Source organism: Diabrotica undecimpunctata, chromosome 2 (assembly GCF_040954645.1).
Source record: "Diabrotica undecimpunctata isolate CICGRU chromosome 2, icDiaUnde3, whole genome shotgun sequence".
NCBI lineage: Eukaryota > Metazoa > Arthropoda > Insecta > Coleoptera > Chrysomelidae > Diabrotica > Diabrotica undecimpunctata.
Window position 1 is genome coordinate 176,611,433 of NC_092804.1, and position 13,634 is coordinate 176,625,066.

At 34.7% G+C, this 13,634-nt stretch overlaps 1 protein-coding gene across 1 annotated transcript in view; it reads left to right on the forward strand.

Annotated features, from left to right (window-relative positions):
• The first annotated feature begins 10,742 nt into the window (after positions 1-10,742).
• The window catches only part of tow (target of wingless repressor), a 552,940-nt gene continuing 550,048 nt past the window's right edge, over positions 10,743-13,634 (forward strand). Inside the window, exon 1 of the mRNA XM_072524100.1 lies at positions 10,743-10,915. The gene's annotated coding sequence lies outside the window, so the exon portion shown is untranslated. The remainder of the gene's footprint in view (positions 10,916-13,634) is intronic.

Here is a 13,634-nt window from a genome sequence, read left to right on the forward strand (position 1 = left end):
ACGTAATCTTAGACAAGAAAAGAGAGGGGACCAGTAATCGTATGGAATTGACTGAAGCCAAACCGGCACCAGAAAGGTTTAGGTGAATTTATTTTTTCTAATGTTTTCATTCAGAATATCTATTGGTTAAAGTTATAGTTGCATGGCAAGGAAGCAGTTTACTAGAGTATAGGTTTTGCAAATAAGGTTGGATTTTTCTAAGAGCAATCGAAAATTTAATAACTTTTTTTATGGAAACGATTAATTAATTTATTTTTTCGGAATTTTCGATTTTTCCGGAAAGTGACAATATCTTCTTCTTTGGGTGCCGTGTCCGTATTCAGACGTTGGCCGTCATCATGTTTACAATTTCCTGAAACCTTTCTCTGTCGGCTGCTGCGCGAAATAATTCTTCTACTGTGGAACCACACCATTGTCTAATATTACGCAGCCATGAAAGTTTCTTTCGACCAATCCATCTCTTTCCTTCCACTTTTCCTTGTATTATAAGGCGAAGTAGATGGTATTTAGGTCCTCTAATTATATGGCCGAAGTATTCTGTTTTTCTCTTCTTTATGGTGTTTATGAGCAGACGTTCTGAATTGATCATTTGAAGAACATCTTCATTGGAAGTGTGCAAAACACACAATATCTTTAGGATTCGTCTATAGCACCACAATTCGAATGCTTCTAACTTGTTTAGCATTGTGGTTTTTAACGTCCGTGTCTCACAACCATACAATAGGATGGACCACACATAACATTTCAGGACCTTCTTACGAATATTCATCGACAGGTTTCTGTTGCATAAAACTGGTTTCCATGTCATAAAAGCCTTACGTGATATTTCGATCCTGGTTATTATCTCTTCATCAGAGTCACAATTTACATTTAACCAGCTGCCAAGGTATTTGAAATGATTTACCCTTTCGATCTCCTGTCCATTAAGAGAAATCAGACCTTGATCTATATTGTTCTTTCCAACTGCCATCCACTCTGTCTTTGAAATGTTGATTTTTAGGCCTCTCCGATAACAATGCTAATGAACAATGCCATTCGCCATAAAAGGTTAACCCCCTTTTTTCAAACAGTTTTTTTAATAACAATTTTGATAAAATGTTGATAACAAATTCGATAAAGTACGACATGAACATTTAATGAATGTCCTGAAATCAAAGAAGATTGACTACAAAGACCTCAGGATCATATCAAATTTATACTATAAACAGCGAGCAAAAGTACGTGTTAACGAACAGCTGTCAGAAGAAATTGAAATTAGATGTGGAGTAAGACAGGGATGCGTATTGTCGCCAATTCTTTTCAACGCCTACTCCGAAGAGGTCCTGAAAAAAGCTCTTGAGGGTGAAACAGCTGGAATAAAGGTAAATGGAGTTCCCATTAACAACATTAGATATGCGGACGACACTGTGATTTTAGCCGAAAACATTGAAGATCTTCAGAGACTGGTGACCAGAATAGCAGAGTATGGAAAAGAGTATGGTCTAACAATGAATGTCAAGAAGACGAAATTTATGAGAATATCGAAAACTCAAAGAAATAACAAGAGTCTTCTAATAAACGAAACCAACGTCGAACAAGTGGACAAATATGCATACCTGGGAACAATGATTAACTCCACAAATGATTACAATCAGGAGATAAAAATAAGAATAGAAAAGGCTAGAGCAAATTTCAACAAAATGAGAAGAGTTCTATGTACCAGGGATTTAAAACTGGAACTAAGAGTTAGGTTGGCGAGGTGCTATGTTTTTTCGACCTTATTTTATGGAATGGAATCTTGGACCTTGAATGCTACATCAACGAAAAAACTGGAATCATTTGAGCTGTGGGTGTACAGAAGAATTCTGAAAATATCATGGACAGAACACGTCACAAACAAAGAGGTTCTGAGAAGGATGAACAAAGAAATGGAAATTTTAAATTCAATAAAAACAAAAAAATTGGAATATCTCGGACATATTACAAGTGGAGAGAAATACACCTTGCTCCAACTGATCATGCAGGGAAAGATCCAAGGAAAGAGAAGCATAGGGAGGCGTAGAATGTCATGGCTGCGCAACCTGAGAGAGTGGTACGGATGTACATCAAATGAACTTTTCAGAGCAGCCGTCTCAAAAGTTCGAATAGCTATGATGATTGCCGACCTCCGCCGCGGAGATGGCACTTGAAGAAGAAGAAGTTTGGGCAAATACAGTTGTTTACATAATCGCTTTTCAGAGTAAACCAATTGAATAACTTACAAACCATTTGGCCGATCTAACTGAGATTTAGCACACTTTAATTACTCATTAATTGACCTAATTTCAAGGAGTTACATTACATATCATTATGCAAAAAACAAAGTTAGTAATAATTATGAATTACGACAAAAATAAAGGTTTTTTTCAATTACCTCGGTCAATTGTTTATGTGTTTTAACTTAGAAATTAATAAAATAAGAACTTTTACTTGAACCATTTTTATCAAAAATGTTTAGCAAACGTTTTATAGACAAAAATGATTTTTTTACTTTTTATGATTGTTAAAAAAAAAAACAAAGCAAAGTCCTGTATTTATATCCTTTTTTCACAGATAGACCGAAAAAGTTATAATTTGAACTTCTTTGATTATTAAAAGAGTTCTGATGTAGATCCTTTTTGTATGTATGTAGAGCGTTAACGGTCCTTTTAGGCCCATTGCTGGATGGATAATTTTCATCGTTTTCTGTTCTTAGTTATCAACTTACAATCTCTGATTTCCATTTCCGTGACATCTTCCATCACTACATCTCTCCATTTATTTCTTGGTCTTCCCCTCTTTTTTTTCCTCAGGTACTCTCCAAGCAATATTCTTGACTAGTCTATTACCTTGCATTCTTTCTAGATGTCCGAGCCATTCTAGTCTACGTTTTATCACCACTTTTGTCATTGAAGGTTTAGCATACAAATAGCACACTTCTGCATTAGTTCGTCTTCTCCATTCTCCCTCTACTACTTTTCCACCAAACAGCGGGCAGAGGGTGCAAAGAATCTCCGGGATGTAAGAGGCTACCAAGAACGACGAACGCTGCACATAATTACTTATAATGTAAGAACCTTATCCAAAGATGAAAAAATGACGGAACTGGAGGAAGAACTCAGACATGTGAAATGGGATATTATAGGAATTAGCGAAGTCAAAAGAAGAGGTGAAGATCAGGTCAAACTAAAATCAGGCAACATATTCCACTATAATGGGGAAACAGAATCGACAACTGGAGGAGTAGGTTTATTAGTACAAAAAATTACAGAAAATGATACAGAGCATTGGCTGCATTTCCCCAAGAGTTATGTATATAAATCTAAGACTAAATAAGAGATACAATCTGAAAATAATCCAGGTATACCAGCGATTACGAAGATGAGATTGTTGAAGCCTTCTATGAGAAAATCGAAAGAGCAAAAAAGCAGGAACCGGCCCATTACAATCTGATAATGGGAGATTTTAACGGGAAACTCGGAAGGAAAAAGGACGAACAAGAAGTAGCAATCGGAGATTTTGGAATCGGAGTAAGAAACGAAAGAGGCGAAATACTTACCAACTTTCTACTGCAACACAAACTGTATGCAATGAACACCTTTTTTAAGAAGAAACAGAGTAGAAAATGGACGTGGGTTAGTCCAGATGGAAGAACTAAGAGCGAATATGATTATATAATAACAGACAAAAAGCAAATTATTCAAGATGTCACTGTACTTAATAAACTATCAGTAGGAAGCGACCACAGACCAGTAAGAGCTAGAATAACGATAAACCTACAAAAAGAAAGAGCAAGGATGATAAACAGTGGCAAACGCATAGTTTGGAATTCACCAAATCAGCCAGAAGCGTACATAAAAAATATAGCAGAAACTTTACAGAGTAATAATCCCAAACCTCTAAGTATCGACGATCATAATAAATTAATTACAGACTCGGTTAGAAACGCACAACTCAAATTTTGCAAGAAAAATTACACCAAAAGTGAAAAGATTAGCAAAGACACAAAAGCTCTCATGGAAATACGACGAAACCTAAGCGAGAAAGAAAAGGGAAACAAAGAAGAATATAGAAAACTAAATAAAAGAATTTCAGCGGATATTAGAAGAGATATAAGAAGATATAATACTAATGTAATTACTCAAACAGTAGAAAAGAACAAAGGTTTAAAGATAATGAAAAGAGAACTCACACAAAGTAAAAAAGAAATATACAAGCTAGAAGATAAAGATGAAAAGGCAACAACAGATAAACAAAACATTCTGAAAATAACTAGAGAGTTTTATAAAGACCTCTATACCAGCCAAAGACCACAAGAAAATTTACCGACACGAGTAAAGACTCTCATAAATCAGGGATCGGAAATACTTTTACCCATTACTGTGTCAGAAGTAAGATCAGCTTTAAAGGAAATGAAGAACCATCGATCGCCTGGTGACGATGGACTCGTTATTGAGGCAATAAAAGCAGGAGGAGAAATTCTATTAAAATCAGTAAGCGAACTGTTTAATAAATGCTTACATGCGGGTACGATTCCTAAAGACTGGAACAATGCAGTGATAGTCTTGTTACACAAAAAAGGTGATATTACTAAATTAGAAAATTATAGACCCATCAGCCTCTTGACACATATGTATAAACTCTTTATGAAAATCTTAACAAAGAGACTAACACCTAAACTTGATTTCTATCAGCCCAAAGAACAGGCAGGCTTTAGGAGAGGATATGGCACAAATGACCTTTTGCATACCATAAAGATCTTAATTGAAAAATGCATTGAGTACAACATACCACTGGTTCTTGCATTTGTCGATTACGAGAAGGCTTTTGATACTGTAGAGTTTGAAACCGTACTGGAAGCCCTAAATCAAAGCCGAATAGATTACAGGTACACGTCACTAATCAAAAACATCTACGAGAACGCTACATCAAGTATACGACTACACGAAGACACAGAAAAATTCAGCTTAGGTCGAGGAGTAAGACAAGGAGACAATATTTCACCAAAATTGTTCACGGCAGCTCTAGAGTCAATATTTAAGAACACCCAATGGCAAGATATGGGCATCAATATAGATGGAGAAAGATTAAATCATTTGAGGTTTGCAGATGATGTCGTATTAATCGCAGATAACTTACAGGATACAGTTTCTATGCTACATTCGCTTAAAAGTCTGTCTGAAAGAGCAGGATTAAAGATAAACTTTGAGAAAACTAAACTTATGACAAATCTCGTAATGAGTGGAAATATAACTATCGACAATAATACCATACAACAAACAGACACTTACAAATATCTGGGACACGAGATCAAAATAAACAGAGACAATCAAACAAATGAAATACAGAGGCGAATAGGCCTGACATGGGCAGCATTTGGCAAACTAAGCCATATTCTAAAAAGTTCAATTCCCATGTGTCTCAAGCGAAAAGTTTATAACCAATGTGTTTTGCCTGTACAAACTTATGGAGCAGAGACTTTAACACTCACGCAGAAATCTGCGAATAAACTAAGAGTTACACAACGAGCCATGGAACGTGCAATGCTGAATGTGAGCCTCCGAGACCACATAACAAACCGACAAATCAGGCAAAGATCAGGAGTTCAAGACGTCATCGAAAGAACCACGAGACTTAAGTGGAACTGGGCAGGACACTTAGCCAGAACACAAGATGGACGATGGACAAGACGAATTATGGAATGGAGGCCCAGAAATTATAAAAGAAGCCGAGGACGACCACCGACTAGATGGACCGACGACATAAAAAGAGTAGCGGGAAACTGGCTACAAGCGGCCCAGTGTAGAGAACACTGGAAAGAACTGAGGGAGGCCTATGTCCAGCAGTGGACGGGATTGGCTGATTGATGATATTAAATAGCAATGTAGACAATGGGTCTCCTTGGCGAACACCTTTTTTCACTTCGAATTCTGCTGAGACTGTACCGTTTGCAGACTACGTTATGCATTTCACAGCACAAATGGTTTGTCTAATTGTCATTTTTACCAATCTTACTATTTTTTCTGGCACTTGGAGTTCTTTTAGCGTTTCTATTAATTTGTTTCTGTCTATTGTATGATAGGCGGCTTTGTAATCAATGAAAACTACTTGTGCTGAAATGTTGTATTCATAGCAATGGATCATTATTTGTTATAGCATAAAAATTTGATCGGTTGTTGATCTTCCTTTCCGAAATCCTCCCTGGTATTCTCCTAGATTCTTCTCTACACATATTTCTAATCTTTTTTAATTAATATGGCGAGCAATTGATATATTACCTCTAATAAGGATATTCGTCTATAGTTTGCACATTCATTTCTATCTCCCTTTTTGTGTATAGAAATTATAATCGACTTTCCATTCTTGAGGCATTTCTTCGGCATCCCACACTTATTAAGTTGATTTATTAAAGCCTCTCCTTCATATTTTAACTTGTCTGCCACAATGCCGCTCTCCCTGGGACTTTTTTGATTTTTCATATTTTTTATTATTTCTTCAATTTCTTCTCTTGTGGGCTTTGGTATTTCTTGTATTACTATTTGAGGCTTAGGAACATTATAATTTTCTCCAGTAATCACTCCGTCATTTAGCATCTCCTCGAAATATTCTTTCCACCTTTCACATATTTGGTCTTCGTTCACTATCAGGTTTCCTTGCTTATCTTTTACATTCATCGTTCTTCCCTGATAACCAGTTTTAATGTATTTTAACTCTTTGTAAACATTTTTTATTTCATTTTTCTTGTAATTTTCTTCAATACGCTTTACTTTATCATCCATGTACTTTCGTTTCAGCTTCCTTAGGATTTTCTTTAATTTTTTTGTTGTACGTCCTTTATATCCGTATACCTTTCTAGGTCGTCTTGTTTTTGCGATCGTAAACTTTTTAATCTCAAATCTGATCTTTTTTTTAACTCCGTTCTACATTCGTCATCGAACCAATGGTTTTTTCAAAATCTTTATGTTCTTGGTGTGTTTTTTGACGTTGCTTCCTTTATAGTGTTTGTCATTTTCAAGAACTTTTGTTGTATATTCCTCATAGTAGTACTAACTTGTTTGGCGTTGGTTTGTTGTATATCCTTTTGATAATTCTGCACTACCTCAAATTTACGCAGTTTTTCAAAATTAAATTTACGTTGCATTTTCCTTTTTCGTTTATGCTTTTTAATTTAATTTTAATTCTAACCAAAAAATGATAAGAGTCTACGTCAGCCCCTCTGCACGTTTTTACAATTGATATTAAATTGGCGAATTTCTCTTGTATTAAGATTGGTCTATTTGATTAATTTTATTTGTTGATCCCGGAATTTTTCAGGTTCTTTTATATATAGGTATGTTTGCTCCTGAAATGCGTACTCATTATTTTCATCCTGTTTTCAATTGCGAATGTAATCAATCTGGCCATTATCATTTATCGCAATATTTAGGTACGTATTCTTATTTTTTGTTTTGCTATTTATGTTCGAACTTATGTCCTTGGGACATGAGTTTGAGGAACTCAGGATCTGTTCATCGCTAGGGTCCGTCGGCATAATGGGCCGTCTTTTTCTTTTTCCACTACTATATCCCGTTTTTTGGGTCCATATTTCTAGAATTTTCTCGTTTGAAAGTACGATTTCCGGTCCATTCCCATTTTATGCCATCCACAGTTAGTTTTCTGTATCCTATCTTCACGTTTTTACGTTCAGCTCTTAATTCCTTGCCTTTATTCACAATTTCCTGCGTCTTGTGTCATTCCTTTTCCGCCAGGTCATCGTTGATGAAGATCTTTTCTCGAGTAAGAAATCTGAGTTTGCTTTTTTCTTTCATTACCTTAATTTTTTCGCCATAATCCTTCATTTGTACCAGACATATATTATTTTGTAGCTTCATTGCAGATTCTATTTCGACAACCTCTTTTAGGTGCTTTTGTATAAAATATTTTACGTTGTGTTTTAAGAGTGTCTCATCTGTTGCGACTATTGGTAGACCCGTAATTACTATTTTATTTCTTTTCATCTGTTTTTCAATTCTTTCTATTTTGTTTTCAACTTGGGTTAATTTGTTTTTTGTTTCTTCCAATTCTTGATTTATCTTTATATTTTCTTTTTTCAGTGCTATCATCTCTTCTCTATATTCCTTATTTTCATTCCTGATTTCTTTCAGTTCCCTCATCATCTTTTAGATCAATTTTAGTTTTTCTTATATTCCTAATTTCAAATTGCTTTCATTCATAAATTTTGTTGAGTTTAATTATAGAACTCTCTAATATCTGATAATAAGATTGATAAGACTTTATATGTGTGTGGTAATTTTATTACATTTATAATAGGTTATTGTGTCACCCCAAACTGTTTCAATTGTATTGAAATCCCAATGTATAATTCTTGTTTATAGTCAAATAACAAGTTACTTATGGGTATTTTACGACTACAATTAAAATTTTATTGAAGATCTAAATTTAAACCCATCGCTAAATATTTAATAGCAGACATAATCGTAACATTTAAACGAAGGTTACGCCTTGCGGTACAAAAGGGCGAAAACGCGTCCTAAAAAAAAACTACTTATTTATTGATAGTAAACCAAAAAAGTCATCGGAGTCCACGACCCGTCAAAGTTGAATGATTTTTCGCGAAGATGTAGGCCACCGGTTGGTTTATGAGCTCCGAGAACATAAAAGTTTTATTATATAGAAGGTAATATTTCATAGTTTTATTGGATAATCTATTAAGTTTAGAGAGCAGAGAAATGTTATTCACAAGTATATCGATAAAAATATACAGTAGAATCTCGAAAAATCAATTTAAAGGCGTTCGCAGTGTATCTAGGTTATTGAAAATCTGAGTTAACAAGATCTTTTATGCCTTTTTATATATATATTTTTAGATCGATGCCTTCTGAGCATGTTTCTTTAGAGAGTCAATCCGATTACTAGTCCTTTTGATTTTACGTCGCTATTTATATGCTATCTGAGGATGTCCCGCATTTTGCTCTGCAGGACGGGACCGGATAGCGATTTTTACTGCGGAACGGGACACGGGTCACAATTTGCGCTTTGTCCTGCGTGACGTCCCGCATGTCCCGCAAAAACTGCACTTTTATTAATATTGGAAGTATCTGTAATATAAAAAAATTTATTGGAAAATCCCAGTAGTTGGCTGTACACCATCGTTTAAAAAAACATACAGAAGTTAAAACACTTCACCATTGTATTTAGGTATATAAAAACATATAGTTAAAACTTTTACAAGTGTCGTCAAAATTTATACAGTAGCAGCATAACGTTTTCGATCTAATCAGATCATCTTCAGTGCTTTATGTATTTGAAGCTAACAATGAATTTGTGGCTATGACATCCATATATGCGTTTACATCTTTCCAAAATTAAATTATATGTTGACTCTAGGTCGATGACAATGGATAAAATTTAATACTTGAGGAGCTACATGTCTCTCTGCTCGGTTTTTAACACGTGGTTTTTGTCAGTTAAGATGACACAGACCAAAGTTGGTCTGTGTCGTCATTACATTAAACATTAAAATCACAATAAGTTATCTTAAAGACTCAGGACTGTATCAATTATTGTAATTTTTTCTAACTTTACCTGTATTATATTTTTTAGGTCACTAATAACCCTTTTCGTTAAAGCGTAAATAAATAAAAAAAAACAGTAAGCCTATGAACAGTAACAAATCTTAAGAAGTTAACTGTTTCAGTTAGTTATCCTGGATTTAAAGCATGTTCTTTCAGATAAAAATAGATTATTGGCGTAACTGTTACTCAAATCACAAATTTGTGTTATAAAATAGTCTGTCACAAACAATCTAAAATATTTAATCGGTGTCATTCCAGTTACGTCTACTAAATTTTTCGTGTTCAGTAAATTCAGAAACACAAACTTATATCATCATATTAAGAAAACCTACTTTACTTTTTCGTGTCTGGATCCGACTACAGTTTTTCTGCCCAATATCGGGCTACGTCTACATATTACGAAAAAAATTAGCTTTAATTTGATATAAAATATGGTTATACGTAATGAGCAGCGTATTTTAATATAAAAAAATAAATAAAGGAAATAAAAATGTTTGCTCAAAAATTGTTTTCTATTAATTGAATTAAAAATATTTGCCGCCACTTTTTAGCTGGCACCCGATTATATTATCAATGTATTCCCCTAATTTTAAATGTATGTAAAAATGTGAGTTTTATTATTTACGTTATGAACGTAGCGAATCTGCAGTGGCATCTTAGACTAAAAGAAATAACAAATTTCTTATAGCAAAGAAACAAGTTATAAACCTTTTTTTGTTAAAAAAATCTTGTTGATGAAAAAGTTCATTTAAAAAGACAAGGTTTTCAGCGGTTTTTCGCTTAACTTTTAGTGTTGTTGAAAAATATTTAGCCAACGTTTTTAGTTTGCTAGTAAAAGTGCCATTCTTAGAGTGAGCCCTTAAGGTGTCGTTGTTCGCGGTAAAGTACTCTAACCCAGCGCGCCGTTTAGGCGTAACAAGTATCTTCAAGGATGTCTCATGTTCCAAACGGCGTCCCATCATCGTCCTCTTATTGCCCCCCGTTCGACAGCGGAGCGTGGGGGGAAGCAGAGCTGAAGAGAAGAGAAGATACCTCTCTCGTCCCTCGTTCAACCCTGGTCCCTTGATGGCCCAGCTAAGGGTCGATCTCCATCCGATGATCGCCGACGCAAAGCTCTCCGAGCGTCGCGACGCCAGTTTTCCGACGATCGTCCCGGTGCAACCACCGAGCGTATCATTAAACGTCTAATGAGGTGGATTCTGTTGGATTTTATCTGTGTGGATAGGTAGAATTGAAGTTTTTATTGTGTGTGAGAAATTTCATTGATTTATTGTGTACCGCAGTGGATAGTGGGGGAGAAGGGTTCCACAACAACTTTTTTTAATCTGGACAAGTTTACTCGAGTAAGTTTTGAATTTTTTTGTTGTTTTTTTTAAGAATAGGTCAATCACAATACTTTTTATCTATTAAACAGAAACTAATAATACATAAAATATTCGAAGACTTTTAAAATAATAAAAATATACAAGCCGATCAATTTTTTTCACCCATCTGAGCATACGATTACTCTAATTTCACCTCATTTTATTCTATAATATATAAAATACATGCTTTTTCTTATTTTTACTAATAATTTATTCAATTATTTAACCAACGTCGTTTATTTTATCCAAATTTATCTGCAGAATTTGTCATTCCTTTTTATTTATTTTCTGATGTCATTGACATCAGATCACGCTCACACACACACACACACACACACACATATATATATATATATATATATATATATATATATATATATATATTAATGTGATATCAAGAATTTTAATTTTAAAACTTTACAAAAAATATATATAAAACATTACACCTTTCAATTTTGTTATCTCAGGTTTTACTCGTGCTTCAATATCTATACTTTACAGCTGATGGGTTAGGTCCAAAGAATAACGGAATAAAACAACATAATATGATATGAAAATAATGTAATAAAATAAACTGATTAAAATACCTCCAAAACTTATTAGCATACAATGTTTATCAAACAAAATTCGTTCTACGTACGTGAACCTTCAATAACGCATGGATAATATAATACAATTACAATCTAAAATCCAGCTTATTATTCTACATAAACAAATCAAATAATATTCAGTGTCCTTCCTAATGCAATTTTGATATACCTATAGATTGTACCAAGAAAAATTTGTATAAATTATCCAATTCTCTCCACAGCTCCGTGTCCCCTCTCAGAACAAATTTGATCTCCTTCGACTATCGACAACTTATTCACACGTTACTAATATGATATAATATTATTTGACCCAAAATTCTCAAATTGAATATATTATGAATGTTTCTCCCGTTGAAACGCTTCCTCTGCCTTGAGTTGTCCAATTCCTCGTTCTATGCAAAATTAACTATCAGTTCTCCGCAGCCTCCTATGTAATTTGCAATATTAAACAAGATATTGCAATTTAGTGTCTTCAATGCTCTCCTTCGAATGCACGTACATTTCCAATAATGCCAGCCTCTTTTCCTCTCGCCAAACTTAATCTCTCGTTCCGAAATAAACAGCGATACGTAGAATACAAGTAGGAAAAGTTTACTTACAGATTTGTACCAGATCAACTATCGTCGGACACACTTACTTCATCAACTCACAACTTATTCTTTATCACTTACTACCCTTGGAGACCAACTCGAAAACCAACCATTCACTTTAAGAAACTGGAACTAACTACCTCTCTCATCTCATCTATTCATCCATCCAACCTCTCATTATACACACCCATATCACCACTTTCCAAATTATCGGCCAATCAGAAATTTGCATACCACTCCCCACATAAAATCAGAAATACCTACAAACTTTCCTAATTCATATTATTTCTACAAGGACACTTAATTTTCAGAATCAACGTCGTCCCCATGGTGCATGGCGAAATATAACAAAACGTTTTTGTTTTTTTTTATTTATATGATACTAATGTTCCTCTTGAACCAAACCAAAATGTACTAGAGCCAATAGGTCGTCCTTGATTGTTAGGGACATATGCAGGAATTTCTATTCTATTTACTTTTATTGTTTCTAAGAGAGTTAAACCATTTTCCTTCAAGCTTATACCAAGATCAATACAGGTATACTAATTGTCGGTGGTAACATTTTTCTTAGATCGGTAGAGATCCCGTTGACAGGCCCGTTCCGCCACTGCCTTGGTACTAGTGTCTAGATAGTATGGACTACCCACTTGGTTTTTGCCAACATATACTTCCATATTACTGGTATAAAATAACTTCGCATCAGACAGTGCAAATATTTTTATACCGTATCTATTGGGTTTGCTTGGTATGTACTGGCGGAACGAGCACCGTCCTCTAAAACCATCAAACTTTTCATCTGCGATTACGTATTGCCAATAAGAGAAACATTTTTTCTGATTTTCGTTCCACTTGGTAATAAGATCTCTTATTGGCGCTAATTTATCCAAACTAACTCTATCATGCCGTGTATTGATATCGTTAGTTCGTATGTACTTTAGTAAATTTCTGAATCTTGTAATGTTCATTGTCAGTCGGAAAACCTCTATACCAGTGCCGTCCGTTTTCCAGAAGTCTGTTGTATTAAGGTGACTTGTTTTTCTTACACCTGGGCACTACAAAAGGGCACGAATTTCATTAATATTTGTTAGGTATATATCTCGATGGCGACTGAACTTTTACTTTTGTATTGCTTCCATCAACAATTATTTGCAACATATCAGAATCAAAAAGATCGTTTCAGATATGTAAAATATCGGTTTTCTGTCTGACACATTGTTTTGAACCCGGAAGCTGCAGAACAATATTTTCACGCCGAATTCTGACGTTCTTAGAGGCAATATGCTTAACCCATTTTGTTTTATTATCTTTCTCATCATCTAATTCCTCAATTTCCTATTCTGTATCGCTTCCATCCAACAAACTTACAGTTCGAGCATCAACAATGCAATGAGATACAGTCGATAAGATAAATGTACCTATCAAAAGAAGGTACAGAGCCGGAGAAACTCGATTGTCTTTAGAATGGACCATCACTGACTCCAACCGGTCAACTAGATGGTCTCCTAGACAAGCTGCGTC